The sequence below is a fragment of the Hyperolius riggenbachi genome, chromosome 1 (genome assembly GCF_040937935.1).
Source record: "Hyperolius riggenbachi isolate aHypRig1 chromosome 1, aHypRig1.pri, whole genome shotgun sequence".
In the NCBI taxonomy this organism is placed as follows: Eukaryota; Metazoa; Chordata; class Amphibia; order Anura; family Hyperoliidae; genus Hyperolius; species Hyperolius riggenbachi.
Window position 1 is genome coordinate 2869750 of NC_090646.1, and position 13452 is coordinate 2883201.

General features: G+C 38.5%; 1 protein-coding gene across 3 annotated transcripts in view; it reads left to right on the top strand.

The window, feature by feature from the left end:
• The window catches only part of LOC137544871 (interleukin-12 subunit beta-like), an 86232-nt gene extending 73493 nt beyond the window's left edge, over positions 1–12739 (top strand). For 2 of the 3 annotated variants that reach the window (XM_068265969.1, XM_068265975.1), the window contains one exon: positions 12481–12739. The gene's annotated coding sequence lies outside the window, so the exon portion shown is untranslated. The remainder of the gene's footprint in view (positions 1–12480) is intronic. The other variant, XM_068265973.1, reaches the window with a different exon arrangement.
• Positions 12740–13452: the final 713 nt, after the last annotated feature.

A 13452-nucleotide genomic window follows, 5' to 3' on the forward strand; every position in this document is an offset into this window, starting at 1 on the left:
ATATGGAAGGACATTAGACTATGACTATGGTAGGATTAGATTGTGAGCTCCTCTGAGGACAGTCAGTGACATGACTATGTACTCTGTAAAGTGCCGCAGAAGATGTCAGTGCTATATAAATACATAATAATAATAATAGGGTAGCACATTAGACTATGACTATGGTAGTATTAGATTGTGAGCTCCTCTGAGGACAGTCAGTGACACGACTATGTACTCTGTAATGTGCTGCAGAAGATGTCAGTGCTATAAAAATACATAATAATAATAATAATTATATGGTAGGACAATAGACTATGACTATGGTAGGATTCGATTGTGAGCTCCTCTGGGGACAGTCAGTGACATTATTATGTACTCTGTAAAGTGCTGCAGAAGATGTCAGTGCTATATAAATACATAATAATAATAATAGGGTAGCACATTAGACTATGACTATGGTAGGATTAGATTGTGAGCTCCTCTGAGGACAGGTCAGTGACATGACTATGTACTCTGTAAAGTGCTGCAGAAGATGTCAGTGCTATATAAATACATAATAATAATAATAGGGTAGCACATTAGACTATGACTATGGTAGGATTAGATTGTGAGCTCCTCTGAGGACAGTCAGTGACATGACAATGTACTCTGTAATGTGCTGCAGGAGATGTCAGTGCTATATAAATACATAATAATAATATGGTAGGACAATAGACTATGACTATGGTAGGATTAGAGTGTGAGCTCCTCTGAGGACAGTCAGTGACATGACTATGTACTCTGTAAAGTGCTGCAGAAGATGTCAGTGCTATATAAATACATAATAATAATAATAGGGTAGCACATTAGACTATGACTATGGTAGGATTAGATTGTGAGCTCCTCTGAGGACAGTCAGTGACATGACTATGTACTCTGTAATGTGCTGCAGGAGATGTCAGTGCTATATAAATACATAATAATAATATGGTAGCACATTACACTGACTATGGTAGGATTAGATTGTGAGCTCTGAGTCAGACTCTGAGGACAGTCAGTGACATGACTATGTACTCTGTAATGTGCTGCAGAAGATGTCGGTGCTATATAAATACATAATAATATGGTAGGACATTACACTATGACTATGGTAGGATTAGAGTGTGAGCTCCTCTGAGGACAGTCAGTGACATGACTATGTACTCTGTAATGTGCTGCAGGAGATGTCAGTGCTATATAAATACATAATAATAATAATATGGTAGGACATTATACTATGACTATAGTAGGATTAGACTGTGAGCTCCTCTGAGGACAGTCAGTGACATGACTATGTACTCTGTACAGTGCTGCAGAAGATGTCAGTGCTATATAAATACATAATAATAATATGGTAGGACATTACACTATGTCTATGGTAGGATTAGACTGTGAGCTCCTCTGAGGACAGTCAGTGACATGACTATGTACTCTGTAATGTGCTGCAGGAGATGTCAGTGCTATATAAATACATAATAATAATATGGTAGGACATTAGACTATGACTATGGTAGGATTAGAGTGTGAGCTCCTCTGAGGACAGTCAGTGACATGACTATGTACTCTGTAATGTGCTGCAGGAGATGTCAGTGCTATATAAATACATAATAATAATATGGTAGGACATTATACTATGACTATAGTAGGATTAGACTGTGAGCTCCTCTGAGGACAGTCAGTGACATGACTATGTACTCTGTAATGTGCTGCAGGAGATGTCAGTGCTATATAAATACATAATAATAATATGGTAGGACATTAGACTATGACTATGGTAGGATTAGAGTGTGAGCTCCTCTGAGGACAGTCAGTGACATGACTATGTACTCTGTAATGTGCTGCAGGAGATGTCAGTGCTATATAAATACATAATAATAATATGGTAGGATATTAGGCTATGACTATGGTTGGATTAGAGTGTAAGCTCCTCTGAGGACAGTCAGTGACATGACTATGTACTCTGTAATGTGCTGCAGATGATGTCAGTGCTATATAAATACATAATAATAATATGGTAAGACATTAGACTATGCCTATGGTAGTATTAGAGTGTGAGCTCCTCTGGGGACAGTCAGTGATATGACTATGTACTCAGTAATGTGCTGCAGAAGATATCAGTGCTATATAAATACATAATAATAATATGGTAGGACATTACACTATGACTATGGTAGGATTAGATTGTGAGCTCCTCTGAGGACAGTCAGTGACATGACTATGTACTCTGTAATGTGCTGCAGGAGATGTCAGTGCTATATAAATACATAATAATAATATGGTAGGACATTACACTATGACTATGGTAGGATTAGATTGTGAGCTCCTCTGAGGACAGTCAGTGACATGACAATGTACTCTGTAATGTGCTGCAGGAGATGTCAGTGCTATATAAATACATAATAATAATATGGTAGGACATTACACTATGACTATGGTAGGATTAGATTGTGAGCTCCTCTGAGGACAGTCAGTGACATGACTATGTGCTCTGTACAATGCTGCAGAAGATGTCCGTGCTATATAAATACATAATAATAATATGGTAGGACATTAGACTATGACTATGGTAGGATTAGAGTGTGAGCTCCTCTGAGGACAGTCAGTGACATGACAATGTACTCTGTAATGTGCTGCAGGAGATGTCAGTGCTATATAAATACATAATAATAATATGGTAGGACATTACACTATGACTATGGTAGGATTAGATTGTGAGCTCCTCTGAGGACAGTCAGTGACATGACAATGTACTCTGTAATGTGCTGCAGAAGATGTCAGTGCTATATAAATACATAATAATAATATGGTAGGACATTACACTATGACTATGGTAGGATTAGATTGTGAGCTCCTCTGAGGACAGTCAGTGACATGACTATGTGCTCTGTACAATGCTGCAGAAGATGTCCGTGCTATATAAATACATAATAATAATATGGTAGGACATTAGACTATGACTATGGTAGGATTAGAGTGTGAGCTAGTCTGAGGACAGTCAGTGACATGACTATATACTCTGTAATGTGCTGCAGAAGATGTCAGTGCTATATAAATACATAATAATAATAATATGGTAGGACATTAGACTATGACTATGGTAGGATTAGAGTGTGAGCTCCTCTGAGGACAGTCAGTGACATGACTATGTACTCTGTAATGTGCTGCAGAAGATGTCAGTGCTATATAAATACATAATAATAATAATATGGTAGGACATTAGACTATGACTATGGTAGGATTAGAGTGTGAGCTCCTCTGAGGACAGTCAGTGACATGACTATGTACTCTGTACAGTGCTGCAGAAGATGTCAGTGCTATATAAATACATAATAATAATATGGTAGGACATTACACTATGACTATGGTAGGATTAGATTGTGAGCTCCTCTGAGGACAGTCAGTGACATGACTATGTACTCTGTAATGTGCTGCAGAAGATGTCAGTGCTATATAAATACATAATAATAATATGGTAGGACATTAGACTATGACTGTGGTAGGGATTAGATTGTCAGCTCCTCTGAGGACAGTCAGTGACATGACTAAGTACTCTGTAATGTACTGCAGAAGATGTCAATGCTATATAAATACATAATAATATGGTAGGACATTACACCATGACTATGGTAGGATTAGAGTGTGAGCTCCTCTGAGGACAGTCAGTGACATGACTATGTACTCTGTAATGTGCTGCAGAAGATGTCAGTGCTATATAAATACATAATAATAATATGGTAGCACATTAGACTATGACTATGGTAGTATTAGATTGTGAGCTCCTCTGAGGACAGTCAGTGACATGACTATGTACTCTGTAATGTGCTGCAGGAGATGTCAGTGCTATATAAATACATAATAATAATAATATGGTAGGACATTATACTATGACTATAGTAGGATTAGACTGTGAGCTCCTCTGAGGACAGTCAGTGACATGACTATGTACTCTGTACAGTGCTGCAGAAGATGTCAGTGCTATATAAATACATAATAATAATATGGTAGGACATTACACTATGACTATGGTAGGATTAGACTGTGAGCTCCTCTGAGGACAGTCAGTGACATGACTATGTACTCTGTAATGTGCTGCAGGAGATGTCAGTGCTATATAAATACATAATAATATGATAGGACATTAGACTATGACTATGGTAGGATTAGAGTGTGAGCTCCTCTGAGGACAGTCAGTGACATGACTATGTACTCTGTAAAGTGCTGCAGAAGATGTCAGTGCTATATAAATACATAATAATAATATGGTAGGACATTAGACTATGACTATGGTAGGATTAGAGTGTGAGCTCCTCTGAGGGCAGTCAGTGACATGACTATGTACTCTGTAATGTGCTGCAGAAGATGTCAGTGCTATATAAATACATAATAATAATACGGTAGGACATTAGACTATGACTATGGTAGGATTAGAGTGTGAGCTCCTCTGAGGACAGTCACTGACATGACTATGTACTCTGTAAAGTGCTGCAGAAGATGTCCGTGCTATATAAATACATAATAATAATATGGAAGGACATTAGACTATGACTATGGTAGGATTAGATTGTGAGCTCCTCTGAGGACAGTCAGTGACATGACTATGTACTCTGTAAAGTGCCGCAGAAGATGTCAGTGCTATATAAATACATAATAATAATAATAGGGTAGCACATTAGACTATGACTATGGTAGTATTAGATTGTGAGCTCCTCTGAGGACAGTCAGTGACACGACTATGTACTCTGTAATGTGCTGCAGAAGATGTCAGTGCTATAAAAATACATAATAATAATAATAATTATATGGTAGGACAATAGACTATGACTATGGTAGGATTCGATTGTGAGCTCCTCTGGGGACAGTCAGTGACATTATTATGTACTCTGTAAAGTGCTGCAGAAGATGTCAGTGCTATATAAATACATAATAATAATAATAGGGTAGCACATTAGACTATGACTATGGTAGGATTAGATTGTGAGCTCCTCTGAGGACAGGTCAGTGACATGACTATGTACTCTGTAAAGTGCTGCAGAAGATGTCAGTGCTATATAAATACATAATAATAATAATAGGGTAGCACATTAGACTATGACTATGGTAGGATTAGATTGTGAGCTCCTCTGAGGACAGTCAGTGACATGACAATGTACTCTGTAATGTGCTGCAGGAGATGTCAGTGCTATATAAATACATAATAATAATATGGTAGGACAATAGACTATGACTATGGTAGGATTAGAGTGTGAGCTCCTCTGAGGACAGTCAGTGACATGACTATGTACTCTGTAAAGTGCTGCAGAAGATGTCAGTGCTATATAAATACATAATAATAATAATAGGGTAGCACATTAGACTATGACTATGGTAGGATTAGATTGTGAGCTCCTCTGAGGACAGTCAGTGACATGACTATGTACTCTGTAATGTGCTGCAGGAGATGTCAGTGCTATATAAATACATAATAATAATATGGTAGCACATTACACTGACTATGGTAGGATTAGATTGTGAGCTCTGAGTCAGACTCTGAGGACAGTCAGTGACATGACTATGTACTCTGTAATGTGCTGCAGAAGATGTCGGTGCTATATAAATACATAATAATATGGTAGGACATTACACTATGACTATGGTAGGATTAGAGTGTGAGCTCCTCTGAGGACAGTCAGTGACATGACTATGTACTCTGTAATGTGCTGCAGGAGATGTCAGTGCTATATAAATACATAATAATAATAATATGGTAGGACATTATACTATGACTATAGTAGGATTAGACTGTGAGCTCCTCTGAGGACAGTCAGTGACATGACTATGTACTCTGTACAGTGCTGCAGAAGATGTCAGTGCTATATAAATACATAATAATAATATGGTAGGACATTACACTATGTCTATGGTAGGATTAGACTGTGAGCTCCTCTGAGGACAGTCAGTGACATGACTATGTACTCTGTAATGTGCTGCAGGAGTTGTCAGTGCTATATAAATACATAATAATAATATGGTAGGACATTAGACTATGACTATGGTAGGATTAGAGTGTGAGCTCCTCTGAGGACAGTCAGTGACATGACTATGTACTCTGTAATGTGCTGCAGGAGATGTCAGTGCTATATAAATACATAATAATAATATGGTAGGACATTATACTATGACTATAGTAGGATTAGACTGTGAGCTCCTCTGAGGACAGTCAGTGACATGACTATGTACTCTGTAATGTGCTGCAGGAGATGTCAGTGCTATATAAATACATAATAATAATATGGTAGGACATTAGACTATGACTATGGTAGGATTAGAGTGTGAGCTCCTCTGAGGACAGTCAGTGACATGACTATGTACTCTGTAATGTGCTGCAGGAGATGTCAGTGCTATATAAATACATAATAATAATATGGTAGGATATTAGGCTATGACTATGGTAGGATTAGAGTGTAAGCTCCTCTGAGGACAGTCAGTGACATGACTATGTACTCTGTAATGTGCTGCAGATGATGTCAGTGCTATATAAATACATAATAATAATATGGTAAGACATTAGACTATGCCTATGGTAGTATTAGAGTGTGAGCTCCTCTGGGGACAGTCAGTGATATGACTATGTACTCAGTAATGTGCTGCAGAAGATATCAGTGCTATATAAATACATAATAATAATATGGTAGGACATTACACTATGACTATGGTAGGATTAGATTGTGAGCTCCTCTGAGGACAGTCAGTGACATGACTATGTACTCTGTAATGTGCTGCAGGAGATGTCAGTGCTATATAAATACATAATAATAATATGGTAGGACATTACACTATGACTATGGTAGGATTAGATTGTGAGCTCCTCTGAGGACAGTCAGTGACATGACAATGTACTCTGTAATGTGCTGCAGGAGATGTCAGTGCTATATAAATACATAATAATAATATGGTAGGACATTACACTATGACTATGGTAGGATTAGATTGTGAGCTCCTCTGAGGACAGTCAGTGACATGACTATGTGCTCTGTACAATGCTGCAGAAGATGTCCGTGCTATATAAATACATAATAATAATATGGTAGGACATTAGACTATGACTATGGTAGGATTAGAGTGTGAGCTCCTCTGAGGACAGTCAGTGACATGACAATGTACTCTGTAATGTGCTGCAGGAGATGTCAGTGCTATATAAATACATAATAATAATATGGTAGGACATTACACTATGACTATGGTAGGATTAGATTGTGAGCTCCTCTGAGGACAGTCAGTGACATGACAATGTACTCTGTAATGTGCTGCAGAAGATGTCAGTGCTATATAAATACATAATAATAATATGGTAGGACATTACACTATGACTATGGTAGGATTAGATTGTGAGCTCCTCTGAGGACAGTCAGTGACATGACTATGTGCTCTGTACAATGCTGCAGAAGATGTCCGTGCTATATAAATACATAATAATAATATGGTAGGACATTAGACTATGACTATGGTAGGATTAGAGTGTGAGCTAGTCTGAGGACAGTCAGTGACATGACTATATACTCTGTAATGTGCTGCAGAAGATGTCAGTGCTATATAAATACATAATAATAATAATATGGTAGGACATTAGACTATGACTATGGTAGGATTAGAGTGTGAGCTCCTCTGAGGACAGTCAGTGACATGACTATGTACTCTGTAATGTGCTGCAGAAGATGTCAGTGCTATATAAATACATAATAATAATAATATGGTAGGACATTAGACTATGACTATGGTAGGATTAGAGTGTGAGCTCCTCTGAGGACAGTCAGTGACATGACTATGTACTCTGTACAGTGCTGCAGAAGATGTCAGTGCTATATAAATACATAATAATAATATGGTAGGACATTACACTATGACTATGGTAGGATTAGATTGTGAGCTCCTCTGAGGACAGTCAGTGACATGACTATGTACTCTGTAATGTGCTGCAGAAGATGTCAGTGCTATATAAATACATAATAATAATATGGTAGGACATTAGACTATGACTGTGGTAGGGATTAGATTGTCAGCTCCTCTGAGGACAGTCAGTGACATGACTAAGTACTCTGTAATGTACTGCAGAAGATGTCAATGCTATATAAATACATAATAATATGGTAGGACATTACACCATGACTATGGTAGGATTAGAGTGTGAGCTCCTCTGAGGACAGTCAGTGACATGACTATGTACTCTGTAATGTGCTGCAGAAGATGTCAGTGCTATATAAATACATAATAATAATATGGTAGCACATTAGACTATGACTATGGTAGTATTAGATTGTGAGCTCCTCTGAGGACAGTCAGTGACATGACTATGTACTCTGTAATGTGCTGCAGGAGATGTCAGTGCTATATAAATACATAATAATAATAATATGGTAGGACATTATACTATGACTATAGTAGGATTAGACTGTGAGCTCCTCTGAGGACAGTCAGTGACATGACTATGTACTCTGTACAGTGCTGCAGAAGATGTCAGTGCTATATAAATACATAATAATAATATGGTAGGACATTACACTATGACTATGGTAGGATTAGACTGTGAGCTCCTCTGAGGACAGTCAGTGACATGACTATGTACTCTGTAATGTGCTGCAGGAGATGTCAGTGCTATATAAATACATAATAATAATATGGTAGGACATTAGACTATGACTATGGTAGGATTAGAGTGTGAGCTCCTCTGAGGACAGTCAGTGACATGACTATGTACTCTGTAATGTGCTGCAGGAGATGTCAGTGCTATATAAATACATAATAATAATATGGTAGGACATTATACTATGACTATAGTAGGATTAGACTGTGAGCTCCTCTGAGGACAGTCAGTGACATGACTATGTACTCTGTATGTGCTGCAGGAGATGTCAGTGCTATATAAATACATAATAATAATATGGTAGGACATTAGACTATGACTATGGTAGGATTAGAGTGTGAGCTCCTCTGAGGACAGTCAGTGACATGACTATGTACTCTGTAATGTGCTGCAGGAGATGTCAGTGCTATATAAATACATAATAATAATATGGTAGGATATTAGGCTATGACTATGGTAGGATTAGAGTGTAAGCTCCTCTGAGGACAGTCAGTGACATGACTATGTACTCTGTAATGTGCTGCAGATGATGTCAGTGCTATATAAATACATAATAATAATATGGTAAGACATTAGACTATGCCTATGGTAGTATTAGAGTGTGAGCTCCTCTGGGGACAGTCAGTGACATGACTATGTACTCTGTAATGTGCTGCAGAAGATATCAGTGCTATTTAAATACATAATAATAATATGGTAGGACATTACACTATGACTATGGTAGGATTAGATTGTGAGCTCCTCTGAGGACAGTCAGTGACATGACTATGTACTCTGTAATGTGCTGCAGGAGATGTCAGTGCTATATAAATACATAATAATAATATGGTAGGACATTACACTATGACTATGGTAGGATTAGATTGTGAGCTCCTCTGAGGACAGTCAGTGACATGACAATGTACTCTGTAATGTGCTGCAGGAGATGTCAGTGCTATATAAATACATAATAATAATATGGTAGGACATTACACTATGACTATGGTAGGATTAGATTGTGAGCTCCTCTGAGGACAGTCAGTGACATGACTATGTGCTCTGTACAATGCTGCAGAAGATGTCCGTGCTATATAAATACATAATAATAATATGGTAGGACATTAGACTATGACTATGGTAGGATTAGAGTGTGAGCTCCTCTGAGGACAGTCAGTGACATGACAATGTACTCTGTAATGTGCTGCAGGAGATGTCAGTGCTATATAAATACATAATAATAATATGGTAGGACATTACACTATGACTATGGTAGGATTAGATTGTGAGCTCCTCTGAGGACAGTCAGTGACATGACAATGTACTCTGTAATGTGCTGCAGAAGATGTCAGTGCTATATAAATACATAATAATAATATGGTAGGACATTACACTATGACTATGGTAGGATTAGATTGTGAGCTCCTCTGAGGACAGTCAGTGACATGACTATGTGCTCTGTACAATGCTGCAGAAGATGTCCGTGCTATATAAATACATAATAATAATATGGTAGGACATTAGACTATGACTATGGTAGGATTAGAGTGTGAGCTCCTCTGAGGACAGTCAGTGACATGACTATATACTCTGTAATGTGCTGCAGAAGATGTCAGTGCTATATAAATACATAATAATAATAATATGGTAGGACATTAGACTATGACTATGGTAGGATTAGAGTGTGAGCTCCTCTGAGGACAGTCAGTGACATGACTATGTACTCTGTAATGTGCTGCAGAAGATGTCAGTGCTATATAAATACATAATAATAATAATATGGTAGGACATTAGACTATGACTATGGTAGGATTAGAGTGTGAGCTCCTCTGAGGACAGTCAGTGACATGACTATGTACTCTGTACAGTGCTGCAGAAGATGTCAGTGCTATATAAATACATAATAATAATATGGTAGGACATTACACTATGACTATGGTAGGATTAGATTGTGAGCTCCTCTGAGGACAGTCAGTGACATGACTATGTACTCTGTAATGTGCTGCAGAAGATGTCAGTGCTATATAAATACATAATAATAATATGGTAGGACATTAGACTATGACTGTGGTAGGGATTAGATTGTCAGCTCCTCTGAGGACAGTCAGTGACATGACTAAGTACTCTGTAATGTACTGCAGAAGATGTCAATGCTATATAAATACATAATAATATGGTAGGACATTACACCATGACTATGGTAGGATTAGAGTGTGAGCTCCTCTGAGGACAGTCAGTGACATGACTATGTACTCTGTAATGTGCTGCAGAAGATGTCAGTGCTATATAAATACATAATAATAATATGGTAGGACATTACGCTATGACTATGGTAGGATTAGATTGTGAGCTCCTCTGAGGACAGTCAGTGACATGACTATGTACTCTGTAATGTGCTGCAGAAGATGTCAGTGCTATATAAATACATAATAATAATATGGTAGGACATTAGACTATGACTGTGGTAGGGATTAGATTGTCAGCTCCTCTGTGGACAGTCAGTGACATGACTAAGTACTCTGTAATGTACTGCAGAAGATGTCAGTGCTATATAAATACATAATAATATGGTAGGACATTACACCATGACTATGGTAGGATTAGAGTGTGAGCTCCTCTGAGGACAGTCAGTGACATGACTATGTACTCTGTAATGTGCTGCAGAAGATGTCAGTGCTATATAAATACATAATAATAATATGGTAGCACATTCGACTATGACTATGGTAGTATTAGATTGTGAGCTCCTCTGAGGACAGTCAGTGACATGACTATGTACTCTGTAATGTGCTGCAGAAGATGTCAGTGCTATATACATACATAATAATAATAATATGGTAGGACATTAGACTATGACTATGGTAGGATTAGAGTGTGTGCTCCTCTGAGGACAGTCAGTGACATGACAATGTACTCCGTAATGTGCTGCAGGAGATGTCAGTGCTATATACATACATAATAATAATAATATGGTAGGACATTAGAATATGACTATGGTAGGATTAGAGTGTGTGCTCCTCTGAGGACAGTCAGTGACATGACAATGTACTCTGTAATGTGCTGCAGGAGATGTCAGTGCTATATAAATACATAATAATAATACGGTAGGACATTAGACTATGACTATGGTAGGATTAGAGTGTGAGCTCCTCTGAGGGCAGTCAGTGACATGACTATGTACTCTGTAATGTGCTTCAGAAGATGTCAGTGCTATATAAATACATAATAATAATATGGTAGGACATTACACTATGACTATGGTAGGATTAGAGTGTGTGCTCCTCTGAGGACAGTCAGTGACATGACTATGTACTCTGTAATGTGCTGCAGAAGATGTCAGTGCTATAAAAATACATAATAATAATAATAATAATATGGTAGGCCATTAGACCATGAGAATGGTAGGATTAGATTGTGAGCTCCTCTGGGGACAGTCAGTGACATGACTATGTACTCTGTAATGTGCTGCAGTAGATGTCAGTGCTATATAAATACATAATAATAATATGGTAGGACATTAGACTATGACTATGGTAGGATTAGAGTGTGAGCTCCTCTGAGGACAGTCAGTGACATTATTATGTACTCTGTACAGCGCTGCAGAAGTAGTCGGAATTATAAAAAAACGAAATAATAAAAGCTGAAAGAATTGGGTGCAGATTATAATAGGGTTGTAATGTTGTCTGCTCGCCACTAGATGGAGGTATTGGATAGAGATTATTCACAGTCCTGAATCAGCATGGCTGAACCAGAACTTTGTAGGAGACCACACTAGTAGTGTATGGGGTCATACAATCCATAATTACAGAAATTCAACTAATTTCATTCAAGAAGAACTGTGTCACCTGAAGCACTGGAAAATATTAATGCTGGGTTTTATTTTACAGCAGATCCTCTTGGGCGTGGCGATCTGAAGCCCCTCCCATCATGACATCACACCAGTAGAAAAGAACATTCCGCTACACCGTTTATTGTTGCATCAGTGGGTACAAAAAGTTAAAAAAGCTCACACCACAGAGGCGGCTGGTGGAAGATGAACAGTACATGTTGTGTTTTTATATATTTTATTTTGTATGTATTATGCTCTGTTACATTGTATTGTCTCATATTTGGATGTCACAGATTATATTAAACTGCATTATATTATGTTGTGTATTGGTTGTAGTCTTATTATAATGATGTCAGAGCAGATGTAGACCTGAGAGATGCCAGGGTCTGATTTATATGTATGCTAACCACAAGAAGATTTATGCGTGCTCAACACCAAGCTTAACCCTTACAAGTCTGGCTGTGCAAATCTGGCTAAATTGGCTTATCATGAGGCAATGCTCATGCAAAATTGCATTTGCTTTCGCATGCCAAACTTTGCAGGGTCAAAAACTAATACCGGGAAGCAGTCGCCCTGCGGGAATTAGTTCATGCTACATTAGCACTATCCAGGAGCGCCACAAGGAGGCTTCCCAATGCCCCCATACAACCGGGGTACCGCGGGGTCCCAGGCTCTCTCACTGCCTGGGAACCACAGCGGCACCCCGGAAGGGGAGGCTGGGTGGTGCAGACGACCCCCCCAAGCGTGGCCAAAGCCGGGGAGGGCCACCCACCTCCCACATTGATATGTATGATGGGGAGGGCGGAGTCAGGGAATCTGGGAGTGGCAATACAGATATGTGAGGATCAGATTTGGGGTTATTATCTCCTGCAGTAATTATATGTATGATGGGGAGGGTGGAGTCAGGGAATCTGGGAGTGGCAATACAGAGATGGGAGGATGAGATTTGGGGTTATTATCTCCTGCAGTAATTATATGTATGATGGGGAGGGCGGAGTCAGGGAATCTGGGAGTGGCAATACAGAGATGG